Source organism: Thalassophryne amazonica, chromosome 3 (assembly GCF_902500255.1).
Source record: "Thalassophryne amazonica chromosome 3, fThaAma1.1, whole genome shotgun sequence".
Classification (NCBI taxonomy): domain Eukaryota; kingdom Metazoa; phylum Chordata; class Actinopteri; order Batrachoidiformes; family Batrachoididae; genus Thalassophryne; species Thalassophryne amazonica.
In genome coordinates, this window is record NC_047105.1 from 68,695,378 (window position 1) to 68,718,824 (window position 23,447).

General features: G+C 46.9%; 1 protein-coding gene across 1 annotated transcript in view; it reads left to right on the top strand.

Annotated features, from left to right (window-relative positions):
- Positions 1–237: 237 nt before the first annotated feature.
- LOC117506962 (G-protein coupled receptor 22) overlaps positions 238–23,447 on the top strand; it is a 131,089-nt gene continuing 107,879 nt past the window's right edge. The window contains exon 1 of the mRNA XM_034166637.1: positions 238–478. The gene's annotated coding sequence lies outside the window, so the exon portion shown is untranslated. The remainder of the gene's footprint in view (positions 479–23,447) is intronic.

Consider the following 23,447-nt stretch of genomic DNA (forward strand, 5'->3'; position numbering starts at 1 on the left):
CCTCTCCTCTCCTCTCCTCTCCTCTCCTCTCCTCTCCTCTCCTCTCCTCTCCGCTCATCTCATCTCATCTCCTCTCATCTCATCTCATCTCCTCTCCTCTCCTCCTGCAGCGTAGTTTTTGGTCGCGTGGCGTGCGGGACAGCTGTGCAAAGTCTCTGCAGCGTCACAGCGGACAGTCGTAGAGCACACGCAGCTCGGAGTGCGAAATTCGGCGCAACATCCCTCACCCCCCCACCCCCATGATCACCCGCCAACTGTGATGTTACCTGACTTGTGACTGTGCGCGCTGCGCGTGCAGCCGTGGAGGGCTTCCCCCCACTCCCCGGACCCCCACCCCTCTTCCCGTGAAATATTTATGAGAAAACGGAGGGAATGATCGCGGTCACGTTTTTTGGCTGACAGCCGGCTGTCCTGGAGCAAAGCGCAGCGCACTGACACCTGCAGTGACACGTAAAGGGAGATCCTACTCAGCAATCTGGTAAGTTAAAAGAGTTTTAGTTTCAGATAGTGCCAGAATGATTTCAGCTCTCATTTTACAAGCTTAACTTGAGTACGTTTAATTTAAATGTAAATCTGCGTAATGAAAAACTGTCCAAATTGCGCCTCATCCTGTCCAGTAACAAAAAACGCCTCGGTGAGCATTAGATATCATTTAAAAGTGTAATCTTAGCAGACCTACAGTCATATAATTTGTCACATTTGTCCAAGTCTCCCATTTTCTACACGTTCAGAGTAATTGTTGCTGTGCGCTTCAGTCACATGGATGCGCCACGCGTAAACGTGGAGCCGCTGATCGTGTTCGGGACGTGGTGTTTTGAAGCAAACGTCCCGTTTAACTGCTCCTTAAACATTTTTTTTAATCAAACTGTAGTCGATGTTATAAATATTTACCCATCGGGTTATTTTTTTCAGTCTCCATCAGCTTTCTACATTCAAAATACACGTCATTTAGAAATATGTGGGATCTTTGAAAACAAATATTTTCTTTTAGAGACATTTTATGTCGGATTTTTTCGTCACATTTCGAGGATAATTTCACCCCTTACAGTATAATCAGGGTTTAAATCTCTATAAACACTGCAGCACTATTAACTCCTTCTTCACCACATTTTTGTAATGCAATGTTTAGTAACTGTCATAGGTGGATCCAGAAGGGTGGCCAGAGGGGCCAGTGCAACCCTTCGATTTAGGTGGCCACGATGCATGCTACCCAAACTTTTAGATTAAATCATTGGGTCATTCCATGTTAAAGAGCAGGTGTGTGACCAGCATCCATATTTGCATTAGACTCAAAGCCACATCCTCCAAGTCCTCCTGGGATACCCCCCCCCACCCCCCACCCCTAAGGATTTCTGCCTTGTCCTGATAGACTGACTTGTGTGCCACTGTGAACCTGACAGGGACTTTCTTGGGGGCCACCTGTGGCGTGTCTACAGGCAAACTGGTCTCTGGCCAGGGTGTCCAACCAAAAACCAGAAAATGTTGTATAACACCACCTCACAGAAACTGCACCTCCTTTCTCGAGCCACGTTTGAGAGGGGGGATTTGTTGGCACCACAGATGCCTATATATGTCAGCCAGTCTCACGCACCTGCAAGGACATGGCGCTGCCATTTTTCACAGTTTAAACAATAACAACATGGCTGTAAGCTTCCTGCTGCAAAATACAGCTAAACTACCTGAGGGCTGTACTTGTTATAGATGTAGGAATCAGAGAATACCCCATAATGATAATGTGAAAAAAGTTTTTGTTGAGATTTTTGCATATATATATATATATATATATATATATATATATATATATATATATATATATATATATATATATATATATATATATATATATATATATATATATATATATAAAACAACAAATAAATCACATGTCCATAAGTATTCACAGCCTTTGCAATAGTAGAGAAACTAGATTCTAAAAAAAAATAGATTCTATTCTTTATAGGTTAATAGATTATATTCTTCTCTACAAGAGTCAAGACAGAAGTCAGACTACCAGAGCAAGAATTTTAGCTGAGGAAGCTTCTGCGATTTGAAGCGAAACGTCCTCATGTCAAGCAACCCAGTCCAGTCGAAGATTCAAGCTTCTCTACTATGGAAACCACCTGTACAACTGAGAGCCTACACAGAAAGCCTTTGCAATGCAGCTCAAAATTGAGCTCAGGTGCATCCTGTTTCCACTGATCATCCTTGAGATGTTTCTGCAGCTTGAGTCCACCTGGGGTAAATTCAGTTGATTGTACATGATTTGGAAAGACACACACCCGCCTACATATAAGGTCCCACAGTTGACAGTGCCTGTCAGAGCACAAACCAGTCATGAAGTCAAAGGAACTGTCTATAGACCTCTGAGACAGGATTGTCTTGAGGCACAAATCTGGGGAAGAGTACAGAAACTTTTCTGATGCTTTTAAGTCCCAATGAGCACAGTGGCTTCCATCATCCATAAATGGAAGAAGTTCAGATCCACCAGGACTTTTCCTAGAGGGGGCCGCCCGTCTAAACTGAGCAATCATGGGAGGAGGGCCTTAGTCAGGGAGGTGACCAAGAACCCAATGGTCACTGTGTCAGAGCTCCAGCATTCCTCTGTGGAGAGAGAAGAACCTTCCAGAAGGACAACCATCTCTGCAGCAATTCACCAATCAGGCCTGTATGGTAGAGTGGCCAGACAGAAGCCACTAGTAAAAGGCACATGGCAGCCTACCTGGAGTCTGCCAAAAGGCACTTGAAGGACTCTCAGACTATGAGAAACAAAATTCTCTGGTCTGATAAGATAAAGACTGAACTCTTTGGCATGAATGCCAGGCGTCATGTTCAAAGGAAATGAGGTACCAGCCCTACAGTGAAGCTTGGTGGTGGCAGCATCATGCTGTGGGGATGTTTTTCAGTGGCAGGAACTGGGAGACTAGTCAGGATTGAGGGAAAGATGAATACAGCAATGTACAGAGACATCCTGGATGAAAACCTCCTACAGAAAGCTCTTGACCTCAGACTGGGGCGACAGTTCATCTTTCAGCACGACAATGACCCTAAGCACACAGCCAAGATATCAAAGGAGTGGCTTCAGGACAACTCTGTGAATGTCGTTGAATGGCCCAGCCAGAGCCCAGACCTGAATCTGATTGAACATCTCTAGAGAGATCTGAAAATGGCTGTGCACCGACGATCCCCATCCAACCTGATGGAGCTTGAGAGGTGCTGCAAAGAGGAATGGGCAGAACTTCCCAAAGATAGGTGCACCAAGCTTGTGTCATCATATTCAAGAAGACCTGAGGCTGTAATTGCTGCCAAAGGTGCATCAACAAAGTATTGAGCAAAGAGTGTGAATATGTATGTACGTGTGATTCGCTTTTTCGTGGCTTTATTATCACAGTTAACACTTGTATTGTTACTCCCACAATTAAATTGTCTATGCAACCTTTCACATCCGGGCACTTTGCATCATCTTTTGCCTGCTCCTTACAGGTACATTCGTACTATAGAAGCAGTATAGGAAGTGCGCTCTCTAGTTCTTATAGAGGGCTCTGTAGATGCCACATGCCTGGCGGCCTCATTTTTTTCATGTCACTGAGCCTGACCAGGGCTTACCAACATGTAATGTATGTGACATATTGTGTGCTCACAACTCAGTGGGTTGGGTGTGATGTGGGTAAGATTTGTGTGTGGGTCCCAGCATAGTGAGTCCTGATTGCATTAACTATTGCGACCTTCATGTTTGTTCTCTCACAGTGGTGATTGTTGTGAGCACTGACCATGACGGTTTGATGTTTGTGCCAAACCCATAGTTCTTTTGAGGAACATTTTCAGAGCACAGCACCATAACAACATGCTACACGTTCCCATTTATAGTATTTCTTACAGTGTGACCAGGGATACCATTTTGGACATCAGTCAGTATTCACTGATGTGATGCTTGTCCTTTTTAGGTCAAATGAAGACCAAAATCTCCTCTAAATAATTGATTAGCCATCATAATTCAGCACTAACACACATTTGATTTTTTTTTTATCTTTATTTGCTCATTTTTCATGACTGTAAGTAATTTACTTATATCACACTTTTCAAGAACAAATATGTCACAGTGCCTCAAAAAGAAGATAAATAAAGCCTGCGTAATAAAAATAAGAATGAAATGATAAGATCAAATATATTCCACAGTCTATTTTAAACAAGTCACTCTTGAAGGAAGTGTTTTAAAGGTTTTTCTATGTTCACTGATCTTAAAACCCAAGGGATAGAGTTTCAGAGTTTAGTAGCTTCACAAGCATCTTCACAAACTACATTGTCTGTTTTTGTTTCTTTGTTTGTTTTTGTGTCCTTTTTAACATTAATCATTTAGAAATTAGCAGCCATCTAATGTATCACATCTTGACATTTAATTAAGGCTGTCAATTTAGCTGTGTTTTGTGGTTTAAATGAGAAATGCAATTAATTATCACCCACTTGACAGTTACAGGAACAACCCAATGTCACAGCAAGTTTGTGATGGCGTCACAATAAGTGATTAAATCTATTAATTTGCGATATAGTCACAAAATGTGTTACATTGTCATGGCAGTATCACACAATTATTTTGTGATGATATGATGAAATTTGATGGTGATACGAGGGGGGGGGGCACTGTTGGGGTTATGGTTAGGGTTAAAAATAGTGACTGTATTTCCTGGCAGTATCTGTTGTGTGGGCCGCTGAAGAGGAGGTACTGCTGGCCCACTACCACCAGAGGGCGCCCTGCTTGGAGTGCGGGCTCCAAGCACGAGAGGGCGCCAGACCCAGAGGAAGTGACAGCTGTCACTCATTACTCCAGCTGTCACTCATCTACACCACCATATAAGCCGGACTGCAACTCCACCTCCCCGCCGAGAAATCGACTACCAGAACCAAGGTAATTTCTCTGCTGACTGACACATTGTGTAACCAACTGAACTTCTATTGCAGCCGTTTTCCTGAAGTGTTGCCTTGTCTGGAGGATTGGCGTTTGGTGTGAGAGTGACGGCTTCACCTCGCACCCCATCCCAGATAAGTGGTAGATCAGGAGCTGCACGAGTGTGTGTGATTTGGAGGTGGAGGTGCTCCCTCCTAACGGTGTCTGGACTATGTATTACTGAGTGTGCGGACTCACACTCACACATCATATTTCTGCTTTCTGCCAGCAGTACCAGGGTCGACAGTCGAAGACAGAGGCCACCTGGGGACTCGGGACTTGGCGGCTCCGGTGTTCTTCAGGCCATTGGTGGTGGAAGCCGTGTGGGACGCGGCTTCTCTCTCGTCGGGCGTCTTCTATCTTCGAGCCTGCCCACACTTCACCTGGTGTTTATTGACTGTGAGATTAAGACACGTTTCGTTGTGTAATATCACAGCATTAAATTGTTACCTTTTGGCTTACTCTTTGTCCGTTCATTTGCGCCCCCTGTTGTGGGTCCGTGCTACGACACCTTCACAACAGGATTTCTCGGCCATCGTCATGGACTCCGAGGGGCGTCAACTCCAGCTTGAACGGCCAATGGAAGAGCCAGGAGCGCAGGCGTCAGCGGGAGGCGGGTTGAGTGAGCTGCAGCAGATCTTAACCGCCTTCAAGGCCCGGTTAGAATTAGTGACCGAGCAGAGTGTCCTCCTTAATCGGAGGGTGGAGGCTCTCACCGCCAGGGTGGAAGCGCGCGATCAGGGCGCTGCTGCAGCCGCTCCTCTGGCTGGTCCTGGGCCCGTATTAGACGTTCCACTGGTCGTTCAACGAACCCCCCCACCGTCCCCTGAAGCATACATAAGCCCTCCGGAACCGTACGGGGGCTGTGTCGAGACGTGCGCGGACTTCCTCATGCAGTGTTCGCTCGTCTTTTCACAGCGCCCCGTCATGTACGCATCAGACGCTAGCCGGGTGGCTTATGTTATTAATTTGCTTCGAGGAGAGGCACGCGCATGGGCTACGGCGCTTTGGGAGCAGAATTCACGGCTCCTAACGTCTTATGCTGGGTTTGTACGGGAATTCAAACAAGTGTTTGATCATCCCAACAGAGGCGAGACCGCTTCGAACGTGCTGCTGTCGATGAGACAGGGGCGTCGTAGCGCAGCCGAGTATGCAGTCGGCTTCCGCATCGCGGCAGCGAGGTCCGGCTGGAATAACGTTGCGCTCCGCGCCGCCTTTGTAAATGGACTGTCCCCGGTCCTCAAGGAGCACCTACTGGCCAAGGAGGAACCGCGGGAATTTGACGGGCTGATCGATTTGGTTATACGTTTAGACAACCGTTTAAGCGAGCATCGTCGGGAGCAGGCCGGGAGGCATGACCGGGCACTAGTCGTCCCTCCCCCTTCCGGTTCCGACAAGGTGACGTCGTCCCCACGCTTCACTGCCAGAGAGCTCCGTGTGGCTACAGCTCCCCCTGCTGAGGAGGCTAGGGACACGAGTAGGGCTAAATTAAAATCAAACATCAGACAAAGGAGGCTGGCCCACGGGGAGTGTTTCGTCTGCGGCTCTTGCGAGCACATGCAGAGGGACTGCCCTAAAACGGTCAAACAACAACGCCCGTCCTTAGAAACTGGGCTAAGGGTGGGTCATAACACGCACGCGGGAAACCCCGCAAATCTGCACGACTCCCAGTAACAATCCTTTGTGGGGATTTAACCCTTCATGCCCCAGCACTGATAGACACAGGGTCTGAAGGGAATCTGCTGGACAGCAGATGGGTAAAGGAAGTAGGGCTCCCTCTGGTGGCTCTGCCGGCACCATTGCAGGTGCGAGCACTAGATGGCACCCTGCTTCCATTAATCACACATCAGACACAACCAGTGACTTTGGTTGTGTCTGGGAATCACAGGGAGGAGATAGTGTTCCATGTAACACCTTCTACCTCCCGAGTGATTTTGGGCTTTCCATGGATGGTGAAGCACAATCCCCGGATTGATTGGCCGTCTGGGGTTGTGACGCAGTGGAGCGAAACCTGCCACCGGGAGTGCTTAGGATCCTCGGTTCCTCCCGGCACTACGGCTAATGAGGAGGTCAAAGTTCCCCCCAATCTATCGGCGGTGCCAAAGGAGTACCACGATCTTGCTGACGTTTTCAGCAAAGATCTGGCACTCACTCTTCCCCCGCACCGACCGTATGATTGTGCCATCGATTTGGTCCCGGGCGCTGAGTACCCGTCCAGCAGGCTGTACAACCTCTCATGTCCGGAACGCGAATCAATGGAGACCTACATCCGGGACTCCTTAGCTGCCGGGCTGATCCGGAACTCCACCTCCCCGATGGGTGCTGGTTTCTTTTTTGTGGGCAAGAAAGACGGCGGACTCCGTCCATGCATCGATTACAGAGGGCTGAACGAGATCACGGTTCGCAACCGATACCCGTTACCTCTGTTAGATTCAGTGTTCACGCCCCTGCATGGAGCCCAAATTTTCACAAAATTGGATCTTAGAAACGCGTACCACCTGGTTCGGATCCGGAAGGGAGACGAATGGAAGACGGCATTCAACACCCCGTTAGGTCATTTTGAGTACCAGGTCATGCCGTTCGGCCTCACTAACGCCCCCGCGACGTTCCAAGCTTTGGTTAACGACGTCTTGCGGGACTTCCTGCATCGGTTCGTCTTCGTATATCTGGACGATATACTCATCTTTTCCCCGGACCCTGAGACCCATGTCCAGCATGTACGTCAGGTCCTACAGCGGTTGTTGGAGAACCGGCTGTTTGTGAAGGGCGAGAAGTGCGAGTTCCACCGCACTTCTTTGTCCTTCCTGGGGTTCATCATCTCCTCCGACTCCGTCGCCCCTGATCCGGCTAAGGTTGCGGCGGTGAGAGATTGGCCCCAACCAACAAGCCGCAGGAAACTACAGCAGTTCCTAGGCTTTGCAAATTTCTACAGGAGGTTCATTAAGGGGTACAGTCAGGTAGTTAGCCCCCTGACTGCCCTGACCTCCACCAAGGTCCCCTTCGCCATGGTCGGATCGGTGTGAAGCCGCGTTCCAGGAGTTGAAACGCCGGTTCTCGACTGCACCAGTTCTGGTGCAGCCTGATCCTGATCGCCAGTACATAGTAGAGGTGGACGCCTCTGACTCAGGGATAGGAGCCGTGCTGTCCCAGAGCGTGGAGGCGGATAAAGTCCTCCATCCTTGTGCCTTTTATTCCCGCAGGTTGACCCCGGCTGAACGGAACTATGACGTCGGCAATCGGGAACTTCTTGCGGTGAAGGAGGCTCTTGAAGAGTGGAGACACCTGCTGGAGGGGGCATCGTTGCCCTTCACGGTTTTCACTGACCATCGGAACCTGGAGTACATCCGGACCGCCAAACGGCTGAACCCCAGGCAAGCCCGCTGGTCTCTGTTCTTCGGGCGCTTTGACTTCCGGATCACGTATCGCCCCGGGACCAAGAACCAAAAACCAGATGCATTGTCCCGGGTGCACGAAGAAGAAGCCAAAGCGGGGCTGTCGAACCCCACCGAGACCATCATCCCCGAGTCCACTGTCGTGGCCACCCTCACCTGGGACGTGGAGAAGACCATCCGGGAGGCCCTGACAAGGAGCCCGGACCCGGGGACTGGCCCCAAGAACAAACTGTACGTCCCACCAGAGGCAAGAGCTGCCGTATTGGACTTCTGTCACGGGTCCAAGCTCTCCTGTCATCCCGGAGTGCGTAGGACCGTGGCAGTAGTCCAGCAGCGCTTCTGGTGGGCGTCCCTGGAAACCGACGTCCGGGACTACGTCCAGGCCTGTACCATCTGCGCCAGGGGCAAGGCAGACCATCGGAGGACGACGGGACTCCTCCAACCCCTGCCAGTGCCTCATCGCCCCTGGTCTCACATCGGCCTGGACTTCATCACGGGCCTCCCGCCGTCCCAGGGCAACACCGTTATTCTCACGATAGTGGACCGGTTCTCCAAGGCGGCCCACTTCGTGGCCCTCCCGAAGCTCCCGACAGCCCAGGAGACGGCAGACCTCCTGGTCCACCACGTCATGCGGCTGCATGGGATACCATCGGACATTGTATCAGATCGTGGTCCCCAGTTCTCTTTGCAGGTGTGGAGGAGTTTCTGTAAGGAGCTGGGGGCCACCGTGAGTCTCTCGTCCGGGTACCACCCCCAGACCAACGGCCAGGCAGAGCGGGCTAACCAGGAGTTGGAACAGGCCCTTCGCTGCGTCACCTCCGCGCACCCGGCGGCCTGGAGTCACCATCTGGCCTGGATCGAGTATGCCCATAACAGCCAAGTCTCGTCTGCTACCGGCCTCTCCCCTTTTGAGGCATGTTTGGGGTTCCAGCCCCCATTGTTCCCACTGGTGGAGGGAGAGGTCGGTGTGCCCTCGGTCCAGGCCCACCTCAGGAGGTGCCGCCGGGTGTGGCGGACCGCCCGCTCTGCCCTGTTAAAGGCCCGGACGAGGGCCAAGACCCATGCGGACCGCCGACGTTCCCCGGCCCCCACGTACCAGCCCGGGCAGGAGGTGTGGCTGTCAACAAAGGACATCCCCCTCTGTGTGGACTCACCCAAATTAAAGGACAGGTACATCGGACCATTCCCCATCCTCAAGATCATCAACCCAGCCGCAGTGAAGCTCCGACTCCCGGCTTCACTGCGGATCCACCCTGTCTTCCACGTGTCCCGTATTAAGCCACACCACACCTCGCCCCTTTGTGCACCTGGACCTACGCCGCCTCCTGCCCGGCTCATCGACGGGGAGCCTGCTTGGACGGTCCGCAGGCTCCTGGACGTCCGTCGTAAGGGCCGGGGGTTCCAATATCTGGTGGACTGGGAGGGGTACGGACCTGAAGAACGCTCCTGGGTGAAGAGGAGCTTCATCCTGGACCCGGCCCTCCTGGCCGATTTCTACAGACGACACCCGGACAAGCCTGGTCGGGCGCCAGGAGGCGCCCGTTGAGGGGGGGGTCCTGTTGTGTGGGCCGCTGAAGACGAGGTACTGCTGGCCCACTACCACCAGAGGGCGCCCTGCTTGGAGTGCGGGCTCCAAGCACGAGAGGGCGCCAGACCCAGAGGAAGTGACAGCTGTCACTCATTACTCCAGCTGTCACTCATCTACACCACCATATAAGCCGGACTGCAACTCCACCTCCCCGCCGAGAAATCGACTACCAGAACCAAGGTAATTTCTCTGCTGACTGACACATTGTGTAACCAACTGAACTTCTATTGCAGCCGTTTTCCTGAAGTGTTGCCTTGTCTGGAGGATTGGCGTTTGGTGTGAGAGTGACGGCTTCACCTCGCACCCCATCCCAGATAAGTGGTAGATCAGGAGCTGCACGAGTGTGTGTGATTTGGAGGTGGAGGTGCTCCCTCCTAACGGTGTCTGGACTATGTATTACTGAGTGTGCGGACTCACACTCACACATCATATTTCTGCTTTCTGCCAGCAGTACCAGGGTCGACAGTAGAAGACAGAGGCCACCTGGGGACTCGGGACTTGGCGGCTCCGGTGTTCTTCAGGCCGTTGGTGGTGGAAGCCGTGTGGGACGCGGCTTCTCTCTCGTCGGGCGTCTTCTATCTTCGAGCCTGCCCACACTTCACCTGGTGTTTATTGACTGTGAGATTAAGACACGTTTCGTTGTGTAATATCACAACATTAAATTGTTACCTTTTGGCTTACTCTTTGTCCGTTCATTTGCGCCCCCTGTTGTGGGTCCGTGCTACGACACCTTCACAACAGTATCATTAAAAAAAAAAATTTTAAAACATGAGACTGGGCTCGACAGGAAATACCTTTAAAGTGCCCAGTTAATTGTCAAAGGGGAAGCATATGAAGTGGGAAGAAAATGGGGCCAAGGACGAAGCCTTGAGGCGCACCACAAAATAGAGTTTCAGATGAAGAGGCGAAATTGCCCACAGAAATGATAAAACTCCTTTCAGAGAGGTAGGAAGAAAACCATTGCAATGTTGACCCAAAGATACCACCCAGTGCTCAAGCCTATCAAACAAGATACTTTGAGTTCTGCAACATCACTGAGACCCATCTCCTCTGCATATTTTTGTGTGTAATTCGCAAAAATTCTGAAACATGTATCCAACCTCCAGATGTTAGAAATTCTTTGAACTTTTTCAGGATCAGTGATGCTGGTAACGCGTTAACGCGTTACTCTAATCTGACCACTTTTTTTTAGTAACGAGTAATCTAACGCGTTAATCTTTCCAAATCAGTAATCAGATTAAAGTTACTTCTCCATGTCACTGTGCGTTACTATTATTTTTTATTGTGGGTCGATAGCAGCATTAAACTTGGTCCGTGGGCAGGAGGTCGGGGTTCGACTGAACTGCCCACTTTAAGCGAGCTGTGAGCTTTTCATCCACGGTTTTTTGCAGCTGCTCGACTCGTCCTCACCTCTTAAAGCGCGGTGATCAGCACACCTGCAAGACATTTTTATACTTTTTTTCCTCCCCCCCTCACAACACCCCTAGATTAAAGGTCCAGTTTTGAAGCTGTTTTTTACTACAACTACTAATATTGCTTAAAATAATAATAATTTCGACAAGTAAAATGTTTAGAGAGAATTTAAATGTTAGAAAAATGTTAGAATTTAATAGTTACATTTATAAACAATGTAGGTTCGAAATTGCAAGTTTTACTGTTACAGTGCTGTCAACAGTTAAATATGAGGTCAAGAAAGAGGTGTTTATTTTACTTTTTATAAAACAAGTATTTATTTTCATTGAAGTCAAGAAAGGGTGACTATAAAGTGAGTTTTGGCAAAACAGGTATTGTCATGTTGAGGTGGCAGAGGGTTGTTATCGGCAGCTGGGAAAAGTAACTAAAAAAGTAACTAGTAATCTAACTTAGTTACTTTTACAATTGAGTAATCAGTAAAGTAACTAAGTTACTTTTTCAAGGAGTAATCAGTAATCAGTAATTGGATTACTTTTTCAAAGTAACTGTGGCAACACTGTTCAGGATGTATCCTTGACCTGGAGCCACTCTGAAGTATAATCATCAGTTTTCAAAATATGGATGGAACTTTTTTTTTTTGATTGGGTGAAGGAATGTGCCAGGAGTGATCTGTGATTGAAGAATATCTGCAAGAGTGAAGTAGAAAGTTTACAAGACAGTAGTGAGACCAGCTATGTTGTACGGCTTAGAGACAGTGGTGCTAACAAAAAGACAGGAGGCAGAGCTGGAGGTGGCAGAGCTGAAGATGTGATTCTCATTGGGAGTGACGAGAATGGACAAGATTAGGAATCAACATATCAGAGGGACAGCTCAGGCAGGACGGTTTGGAGACAAAGTCAGAGAGGTGACATTGAGATGGTTTGGACATGTGCAGAGGAGGGACCCAGGGTATATAGGGAGAAGGATGCTGAGGATGGAGCCACCAGACAGGAGGAGAAGAGGGAGGCCAAAGAGGAGGTTTATGGATGTGCTGAGGGAGGACATGCAGGTGGTTGGTGTGACAGAGTATGTTACAGAGGACAGGGTGAGATGGAAACGATTGATCTGCTGTGACGACCCCAGCAGGAAAAGCCATAAGATGAAGAAGAGGAAGATGGATGCAATTTTTCAATAATGTTTGTCAAATTTAACTATCATACAACGAATGACCTGTTGTCTGTTGGGGGTGTGGCTGGATATTTTGGTGTTCTTTTCTTTTCTTTGCTCTCCAGGTGGCATGAGAACTGATTTGTCTGTGGAGAAGGTGCTGGCTGAAGAATCCTTCACCCTCATCAACATCATGTGCAGCACCTGTGAATGGTGCTCACATGCAACCTTAAAGACTTTCAGCTGTAGCAGATAATTGGATGGCGTTCTGCATTTAAGTCATGTGTGATTCAAGCAGAACTGCCGGGAACTCGACCTTGTGATGTTCGTTTGTGAGACGCTGAGGACCGCGCCTGGGTTTGACACATCAAGCCCGTGAAGCAAGGAAGGGTGAGGAACACATGCTGTCAGCACACATCAAAGGTGATTAAGTGTTTGACTAATTGTTGATAGTAACTTGGTATTTTGTTACGCAGTAAACTTGAATTGTGATGAGGATTGTGCAGCTCGCTTCTCACTGCTGTGGCATGCGGACAAGTGGTCCTCCACCTGTTGTGAGAAGCTGCTTATTTGCATAAAGCTTAAAATACAGACCTGTATATGTTGCTGATAGTGTGTGTCTTTTGAAGGATATTAGTTGTAACTGCTAACTTACCTCACCTCTTCTATGCTTCGCAGAGAGTCGGTTTGTCGTGTCCACCTGGGGGGTGTTTGGCGGTGGTAGTGGGTCCAGGAGCGCCGGGCTTCGATCCTTTTGGGCGCTGGAGAGCGTGCCAGCCTTCACTCCACCAGAAGGATGCTATTTCTGTTTTTACACTTTTTATGCACCAGTGGGTGAAATAAATATATTGTTTTTGGAACCGCTTTTCTGGTTATTTGTAGCGCTGGGTTCCGTCTGACACAGGTCCGCTCCTCAACCCGCGTCGACACATAACATGACCTCCTTCATAAATGGAGCAATATTTACTGTGTGTGCTGTATTTAGATTATGCACAAATGCAAACAAACGTCAAATAGCACTTTTCATGAAATGCTTGACCCCCACCCCCTACCCCACTTTGTCACCCCTACTTAAAAATCTTTTGGCTGTGGCTGTTTTAAAATGTAATGTAATCATTCAATCCAGCTTTACTTTGCTTCAACATGTTGTTGATGAATTACAAAATGTTACAGTTTGCTCACAATACAGTTGGACCAGAATCTGATTCATCGTGATCTATATAATCAAGAAAACTATTAAAACCAACCAGATTGATTGATTAAGACTCCTTGTTCAACAGGGGCAGCAACCTAAGACACAAAAGTCAGTTTACACCGTTTGTTTTTCATGAAAGAAAAATCAATTGGAATAATAATTTATTATTATTGATATTCAGCTTTGGCATGAATGCACTTGGATTTTAATCAGGAATCAACCCACCACTGATGTTTGCATGTGTGGTGGATGACAGTGTGATGGATTCATGTCTGCACTCTCTGGTTAAGGTTAGTGCAAATGTGTGAGTTATGTTCCAATCATTTGAATATCAAAGTGGCGTTAAGTTCTGCAGCTGATCTTTCAAATGAACGCAGCCTTCATTTCTTGGAATTGAAGGCTGCAGAAGGTTCCATGCCTGAATGTTTATTAGAGTCTGTGTAATTTTTAAAAGCTTTTCCTTTTCAATGTTTACCCTTTGACAACCCTTTAATATTTCCTTTTGTGTTGGCACATGTTACTTTTACATTCTTTCACAACTGTTACTGTCTTATCACACAATACTTTATAAATTTCCTGGTTCATTACATTGAAACACACTGTGGTGTACAACAAATACAGTTAGGTGCATAAGTATTTGGACAGTGACGCACGAGTCTGTATACCACCACAATGGAGTCAAAACAAAATGTGCTTGCCGTGCACATGTTTAACAAACACATTCCATTCACTTCTGAGGAGTTGTGGCCAATTCTATATATAGTCCCTCCATTTTCAGAGGCCACAAGTAATTGGAAAAATGAAATATAGGTATTGCCGTGAACACAAATCATCACTTTCACAGCTAGTTTTCTTAAGTGGGTGGACACATGAATGTTTCCAAGTCAATGAATATGTCTTGCACTCATTTACATCATCATTAATAAATGCAAGCACTGTGATATTGCATGATAATCTGTGTTGTTTAGGCAGTTCTCAAAAACAGAACGAAACTCCACTCTCACTTTCACAGACATGCATCCTGGAAGGTAACGGTGTATCATGGTTCATGGTTGCTCAGAAATGTGGTCTAGTAGTTTGGTGATGTAATGTGCTGGACTTGTACCATGTGATGTGCAGAACAACAGCAGTAAAACATCCATTGTATACTTTAGCACAATTTGACTCTTCTGTAAAACCTCCCAGTGGCTTGGTATATTTGACAATGTTATAGGTTACACAGAAATGCAAGGGATTACTAAAGTACTCCAAAGTTTGCAATGAAAACAACTTTTTAAACAGCTTGAAAATCAAAAGGTTTTTAATTGAAAATTGGTTAAAATAACACCTGGACCCTCTATGGTTTTGCAAGTATGGGCATGGTTTCAAACTATGACTTTCTAGGTGTTATGTGTCGGACGCGGTCGAACCACCGACCCAGCATTTGACAGGATCCAGCATGAAATAAGCAGAGCACGGTTCAAAAGATAACAGAATTTAATAATCATAATGAGTGCAGTGATAAACAACCAAAAATGTCCGCGTTCTGGTGAGGTGAAAACACGGCGCGCTCTCAGCAGCGCAAACGGTCCGGAGCCACAGCAGTTCGGACCCAGGGACCCCGCCGACACCCCCCAGGTGGCCGCGACAAACCGAGTCTGTGAAGAAAGAAAACATGAGGTGAGTCCAACACTCTCCACCCAGAGAGACACAGCTCAAAAGGTGCACACAATCAGCAAACACTTCCTGGCTTAAATATATATCAGCTTCTCACCCTGCAGGCACGGAACAACTCAGTTCAAATCTCCACTGCAGCAGAAGCTGATTAGACAATTAGCATAACGTGACAGCTCAATAACACAAGGTGTGAGGGACACCAAATCTACTGTCATTACCTCCACCAAATTACCTCAGGAAGTGTGCTGAAGAGCGGGAGACCTCACCCAGTCCTCCTTCACAGACTGTGGCGTCAAACCTGGAGCGGTCTCTGCGTCCGTAATGGTGAGATTGTTCTCCTGACGTCGATCTCACACGTCTGCTCACAAGGTCGAGTCTCTGGCAATCACACACTGTGCATTCAAGGTTTAAGTGCAGCAATCTCTGATCAAGACAGAATACACCACAGCTGTGAGCCCTGATGACCTGCACGTGAAAACAAGCCTCAGGTGTTCAGGGTGAGGTCCTAATACTCAGCCACTCAGTCCTGAATGCATACCACCTGGTGGGAGAAACAGAAAAACAAAAACCAAGCCAGCCAAACACCCCAGCACACAACACTAGGATGCATATCCATGAAAGTGAGTGGTGTAGACTAGTGAGGGAAGTCCCCAAGACACTCATGATGACTGATGGATGTCACATGCAGTTCTATCACAGTTTGCAAGAAGGCACATGGGAGACTCAAGCCTAGATTTGACATGCTTTGTGTGTGTGTGTGTGTGTGTGTGTGTGTGTGTGTGTGTGTGTGTGTGTGTGTGTGTGTGTGTGTGTGTGTGTGTGTGTGTGTGTGTGTGTGTGTGTGTGTGTGTGTGTGTGTGTGTGTGTGTGCAACTGCTGGTGCGGCCAGTAACTCCTTCAGAGTTGTCATTGGTGTCTTGATGGCTTTCCTCACTCCTCCTCTTTTTGTGCATCACTCAGTTGTTGTTTTGTTTTTTTTGTTTTGTTTTTTTAGAACTGACTTCTGCAGACAGATTTTCCATACAGCATCTTACTATTTATATTTCTTAATGACTGATGTCAGTGAAGCGGAAGAGCAATTCATTGACTTGGAAATGTTCATTATCCATCCTCTGACATGGCAAAAAAGCAAAACAAACAACAAAAAAAAGACTGTAAAGTGATGAGTTATATAAAATCATGTGTCAGAATTAAAGCTGTACTAATGTTGTGTCTTGACAGTAATGTGCTTTCATCATAAACTGCATATATGCTGGACACACTCTTCATTCTATCACAGATAGGGTTTCTGAAGAGCTGGTTTGAAGCACAAATGGGGTGATTCTTCTAAATGTCACCATGTTGGTCGTGCCTGACTCCGTGTAACACTCAGCCAACCCAAAAATGGGCAAAGAGGTGGAACGCGAGCAGGACTAGTGTGACGTGTAGAATGAATGAAGCATGAATGCTCCACATCTTAGTAATGCAAGATAAGGCTGACAGGCTCATTTTGGTTTTGGTATTTGATTAATGAATGTTTGTACATTTGGTGATGGCTATTGTACAGGATGATGGGTGTGGGAATTAAAGTCTATGACCGGCATATTGCCTTAGTAACTGTGGTATGTGGTAATGGAGCTAATGTCACCAAGCTATCCATACCTGCTAACTAAGCTAAATTGAATGGTGCTGACACACAAACTAAATAACTTTAAAATTTCACTCAACAGAAATACTGGAGTACTGATGTCTTAGGTGTTCCATTTGTAAAATTAACCGGCCCGCACAATTAGCCATATTATCTTAAATATTTGTAATAAAAAGCTTAGAAAGAACAAGCCCAATTGAGTACATAATAGCTAGCAGCCACTGCTTTGAGCCAGCACACATTAGCTGTCACTCAAAGTGACCACGCCCATTGTTGTTTGTCTTGCGGCTGCTCCCGTTTTGTTCAGGTTCACCACAGTGGATGCAGCACAGATCCGCTTTGGGTTTTGGCACAAGTTTTACACCAGATCCCTTTCCTGATGCAGCTCCAGTGTCAACTGGAGAAACCAAGCGACAACCTGAGGCCGCTAAAAATTAAACCGAAGTGGAAGTGCAGTATCTTAACTGTCTGCTTGAAACACAGCACTTTCCCACAGGACTCAATGTTAAAATGTCTATCCTTAGAGCAGAAATAAACATGATTACAGCCTGGTACATGAACGGTTTTCATCTCTATAGATAGTTTCCTCCTCCATGACAACTCTATAGGAGGTGAATTTTTCTCTACCTTCTTAGTTTAAGACATTTTAAGATGTAAAGTTCTGTTAATTGAAGGTCGTGGTCGATTTGAGTAACAACAGCTGAGCGACGCGTCATTTCCTCTCATCTTTAGGTCAGTGTCCACTCGCTACGGCTGGTAGCGGAGACTATGTTTGTGGTTTTGGAGTATTTCATTACAAACGCCTGGAATAATACGGCTTCATGTGCTGTGAAGCATCCAAATGGATTAAACATCTCTGCTGTAATACTCCTGCTGAGTGAAATTCTCTTCGGATTTAATGTTGTATGCTAATGGTGTTAGCACTTTGAGCAGCTGTTGGTAGCTTCACCCTTTAGGTCCACTTAGTGTATGATTACTGAGAAAATACACAGCTCATAACTTTTCATGTCCACAACAAAGTAAACTGTTAGGAGAACCAAAGCGCAGTCACCAAAAAATTAAAATTCAAAAAAACTATTTGTCCGCAAGGGGCAATTCAAACGCCAAAAGCAGCAATATTTCAGACAAACAACAACAACAACAAAAATGAATAAATGAATAAAAATGAAATAATACCACAATAAATAAATATCAATACAATTATAAGTACTTCTGAAATAAAATAGTTATATTGTAAATTATTAGGGGATTGCAAACAAAATTCACTCCTGCAAGGGGAAATAAAGCAGAGGGATTAAGAGGAGTTAAAGAGGTGAACAGCCCTGGGAACAAATGTCACTTTTCTCCTCTGTGTCTTGCACCCAGGACACTGAAGCCGGCACCCTGAGGGGAGCCACTCAAATGCAGTGTGCAAAGCATGTGATGGATCCTGCAAATATGATTTAATAAACACCCAAACGGAGGTTAGGTGGCTCAGACGTGACAACACACATAATTATTCACAATTTTATAGCTTAAAATAACTGTCATGAGTTCTAAATAGATAAATCAGTTGTCATAAAAGAGGAAACTACCTACATAAACCAAAACTTTATTTTGAAGAGACGTGTGTGTGTGTGTGTGTGTGTGTGTGTGTGTGTGTGTGTGTGTGTGTGTGTGTGTGTGTGTGTGTGTGTGTGTGTGTGTGTGTGTGTGTGTGTGTGTGTGTGTGTGTGTGTGTGAGACAGCTGAACTGATATTCGCCCCGAGTCAACGTTGATTACTTGCTCTGGATTCCCTAATGGACCGTTGTTTTAATACGTGCCCATTTCCAGCACTTGTGGTTGCAGCATGTGTTCACTTTGCATGTGGGTCATTGTGTGTTTGTTTCTGTAAATGTATTTTTAGAGACTTTGAAAGTGCCGGTGGGGAAATATTCCACCACATGTAGGGGCTTTCCAGTTCCATGCCAGGATGGAGTTGAGGGAAGCTGTCACACTTTGCTTTATTTATTTATTTATTGCAATCTGAACTGATGTGTTGATTGAATGACCTCATTTAGCCACTTACGTAACAGCACTGATGTGAGGAAACAATGTTGGTGTCAACATCATTGAAAAGCAACACTGTGTGAAAAGCAAACAAGATTCATGAAACAACAGCTTCCTCATCATAAAAGGTTTCCACAGTTATGCTGCCTGTGCATTTATAATTTCATTTGGTTTCATAGCTGTGCAAACCGCTGTGTGACACTCGCACAGCACACAAATGACTGATGTCACATGTGCATTTATGATTTGCAGGCATTATCAGCAGTGTCAAACACATTTTTTGAAAAATCACATTCAAACATGTTTTAAATAATAATAATACAATAACATGCTTTTGGAGGGCGGTATGTATTTTCAAGAGGCCCGACGTCCATGCCCAGTCGCCCAAAATGACAGCTATTTGCCCGAGTTAGACGAGCGCGAGTATCTGTCATTGCGGGCGACGGGATGGATGGAGGGACTCAGAAAAATGCATACCGCACAACAACAGTATGTTATTTGCATTATTATCAGTTTTTACTGAGATACACAACACGTCACGCGTACATAAAAAGTTGTCTCACTTAACTTTTGTCATGTCGCCTGGCACGCGCTGCTCTCCAAATTCGGCAGTGCGTCCTCATCAAGCTGGCTGCTTTAGCTGCTGTTCATTGTCGTACTGTCCATGAGCAAATCATATCCAATATCCATATTGGGACCAAAACACACTTCTCGCCTTTTCATCTTCTCCTTTGCGGACAGTTTTTTTTTCCCTCTGTGGGCAGTTCTTGGGCTGCGCGCTATGACGTCATTTGTTTACGCACAGCGGGCGGGTATAGCCAGATAGCGTCGACGTAAATCTACAATACCGGCCCAGCAACGCCCCAGTAAAGTGATAATAATGTTTCATATTGACTTAATAACAGAACAGTGTATGAGGAATGATATACATCACATACAAAAATCTCACTGAGATAATGGCAATTACAGTCGGCAAACTGAGACAAAAAACCACATACCACTGATGTCAAGCCTCCAGCAGAAAGCTGGAGCCACTCTCAACTGCAGTTATGTTAGTTATTCATATCCTTTGAAAGAAATTTTTCCTTTAAAAATGCAAAGATAAATTCTGCGATAACTCCTATGGAACTTCCAATATACAGTGTGTTTATATATATATATATATATATATATATATATATATATATATATATAAGCACTAGGGACACACAGTTTGCATTATAAGTTGGAAATCAGTTTTAAAACATCAATGCATGGACCCCTGAATCAGTCTAAATGTACTACAAACCAGTCTGTGGCTCAGTTCCAGTGGTGTCAAAAGTACACACATTTGTTACTTAAGTAGAAGTATAGATACTGCAGTTTAAAAACACTCTGGTAAAAGTTGAAGTATCAACTTGACCTCTTTACTCAAGTAAAAGTGAAAAAGTATGTGCTCCAAAACCTACTTAAAGTATAAAAGTATAAAGTAACCTTTAAAAAAAAAAAGGTAGATGCCACTATATGAATTGAAAGCTTAATTTAAAAACTGATTCGTTCTAGATGTGGCCCAAGACCCAAAACCCAAAATTACCCCCCCAACACCACCTGCACGAAAATGTTTCAATTCTAGAAGCTGTGAAATGCAATCTGGGACTATTCCAGACAATAAACTGGAGTGACTGCAGCATCCATTTAGTGAGGAAAAAAACAAAACAACTTTCCTTATTCAAATTCATTCCAGTAGTATTCTGCTCTTACTAGGATGCAGCAGTTTTCTAGTTTGGCAGATAGTTCTGGAGGAAATCACTGAAGAAATTAACAAACTGGTGGTACTGCGCTGACGCCTCGGGCTTCAGGTGGAGCCGCACCGGTGGATGTGCGCTGGCGCCTCAGGCCTCGGTGAAGCCGCGCCGGTGGAACTGCGCTGGCGCCTCGGGCTTCAGGTGGAGCCGCGACGGTGGTACTGCGCTGATGCCTCGGGCTTCAGGTGGAGCCGCGCTGGTGGATGTACGCTGGCGCATCGGTGAAGCCGCGCCGGTGGAACTGCGCTGGCACCTCGGGCTTCAGGTGGAGCCGCGCCGGTGGTACTGCGCTGACGCCTCGGGCTTCAGGTGGAGCCGCGCTGGTGGATGTGCGCTGGCGCCTCGGTGAAGCCGCACCGGTGGAACTGCGCTGGCGCCTCGGGCTTCAGGTGGAGCCGCGCAGATGGAACTGCGCTTGCGCCTCGGGCTTCAGGTGGAGCCGCGCCAGTGGAACTGCGCTGGCGCCTTGGGCTTCAGGTGGAGCCGCGCCAGTGGAACTGCGCTGGCGCCTCGGGCTTCAGGTGGAGCCGCGCCGGTGGAACTGCACTTGCGCCTCGGGCTTCAGGTGGAGCCGCGCCGGTGGAACTGTGCTGGCACCTCAGGCTTCAGGTGGAGCCGCGCCGGTGGATCCACTGGCGCTGAAGCCAAGAGTAACAAGGTTGTTTGTTTTAAAAATGTAAGGAATAGAAAGTACAGATACTTGTGTGAAAATGTAATGAGTAGAAGTCAGAAGTAGGCAGAAAAATAAGTAATGGAGTAAAGTATAGATACCTAAAAAGTGTACTTAAGTACAGTAACGAAGTATTTGTACTTCATTACTTGACACCTCTGCTCAGTTCTAATGTTGTAATTTGATTGAGTTAAGCTATTGCTAGTTCCGCATCTTTATACTCATTAAAGTTCAAAGGTCATCGTGAGAGTTGCCAGAGGAATGTTGACTTTGCAAGGTAAAAACAAAATCAACATGTTTGACAGTGGTAGGCAGCAAAACAGATCAATATACCCATTATAACTTTACATTTAGTTTCTGATTTTTTCAATATTTTCATACTTGTTCAGAATGGGAAAGTTATGCAATGCTATTTATTTATGCAGTGCTAACAGGCTAGAAACCATAGACTGTATACGAGGTCTGTTAGAAAATTATCGGACCTTTTTATTTTTTTCAAAAACTTGATGGATTTGAATCACGTGTGCTTGCATGAGCCAACCTTGAACCTTCGTGCGTGAATTTTTTCACGCCTGTCGATTGCGTCATTTGCTTGTAAGCAGCCTTTGTGTGAGGATGGGTGTAGTCTCTCGTCGTTTTTTTCTTTGCAAGGAAATGGTGGAACGACTGGAGCAGCATGACTACATCAAATTTTGCCAGAAACTGGGCGACAGCCAGGTGGAAACCATTCGGATTATTCAGACGGCTTTCGGTGACGATGCTATGGCCATCACACAGATTAAGGAGTGGTACAACTGGTTTAAACGGCCGCACAATGGTGGAGAGCGCGCCGCACTCCGGTCAGCCATCAACATGCTGAAATGACCAGACCATTCCAAAGTGAATGCTGTGGTGATGTGGGACCGTCGTGTGACTATCCGAGAAATTATGGAAGAGGTAGACATCAGCACTTTTTCGGCACATTCCACTGTGACAGAAGATTTGGCCATGAAAAGAGTGGCGGAGAAATTCATGCCGATGGCTTGGGCACGAAGCTGATGGCGGAACAAAAGCGCCACCATGTTGAAGCCTCACAGGACATGTTGTGACATGCTCACCTCTTCCACCATTCGGAAGATTCAGATGGCTTTCGGTGGCTTTTCAGTCATGTGACTATCTGAGAAATTGTGGAAGAGGTGAGCATGTCACACCATGTCCCGTGTGGGCGGGACCGGGTGGGACTGGGATCGATGGTTACCCTTCCTGCTGTTTGTCTACCGTGAAGTCCCTCAGGCATCCACGGGTTTTTCCCCGTTCGAGTTGTTGTATGGCTGGGATGTCCAAGGGCCACTGGACCTGCTGCAGAAGAGTTGGGAGGCCCTTTCATCTGCAGTTAGTGAATGGAGTGTGGTCCAGTTTGTGCTTGAGATGCAGGGAAGGTTGGCCCAGTACCGGGAGGAAGCGGAGAGCAACCTACGGGGGGCCCAGCAGTCTCAGAAGTTGTGGTATGACCCCCAAGCCCGACACAGAGAATTTAAGCCCGGCCAGAAGGTTTTGCTCCTACTGCCGTCCTCCACCAGCAAGTTACTTGCCAAGTGGCAGGGCCCTTACACTGTGCTTTGGAAGATGGGCCCCGTGACTTATGAAATCCACCATCCTGAGAAGAGAAAGGCGAAGTAGATGTACCATGTTAACTTGTTGAAGGAGTGAAAGGAGGCACCTGCCTTGGTTCCGGTGGCCTATCTGTTGGTGACGGAGGTGGATAGTGATGAGGAGGAGGAGTCATCATCTGTGGCCAGTTCCATCCAGTCTGCCGAGCCTGTGCTCTACCACCTCTCCACTACTCAGGCCAGTCAACTCGGCGAGGTGCTCCAGCGGGTGTCAAAGCTGTTTGCGACCAGCCCGAGGAAGACCGACCTGGTCAAGCATGCCATCCATCTGAAAGAGAGGGGTCCAATCCGCCAGCGGTCCTACCGGCTGCCACAACATCTGGTGGGGAAGCTTCTGAAGGAAGTAGAGGAAATGCAG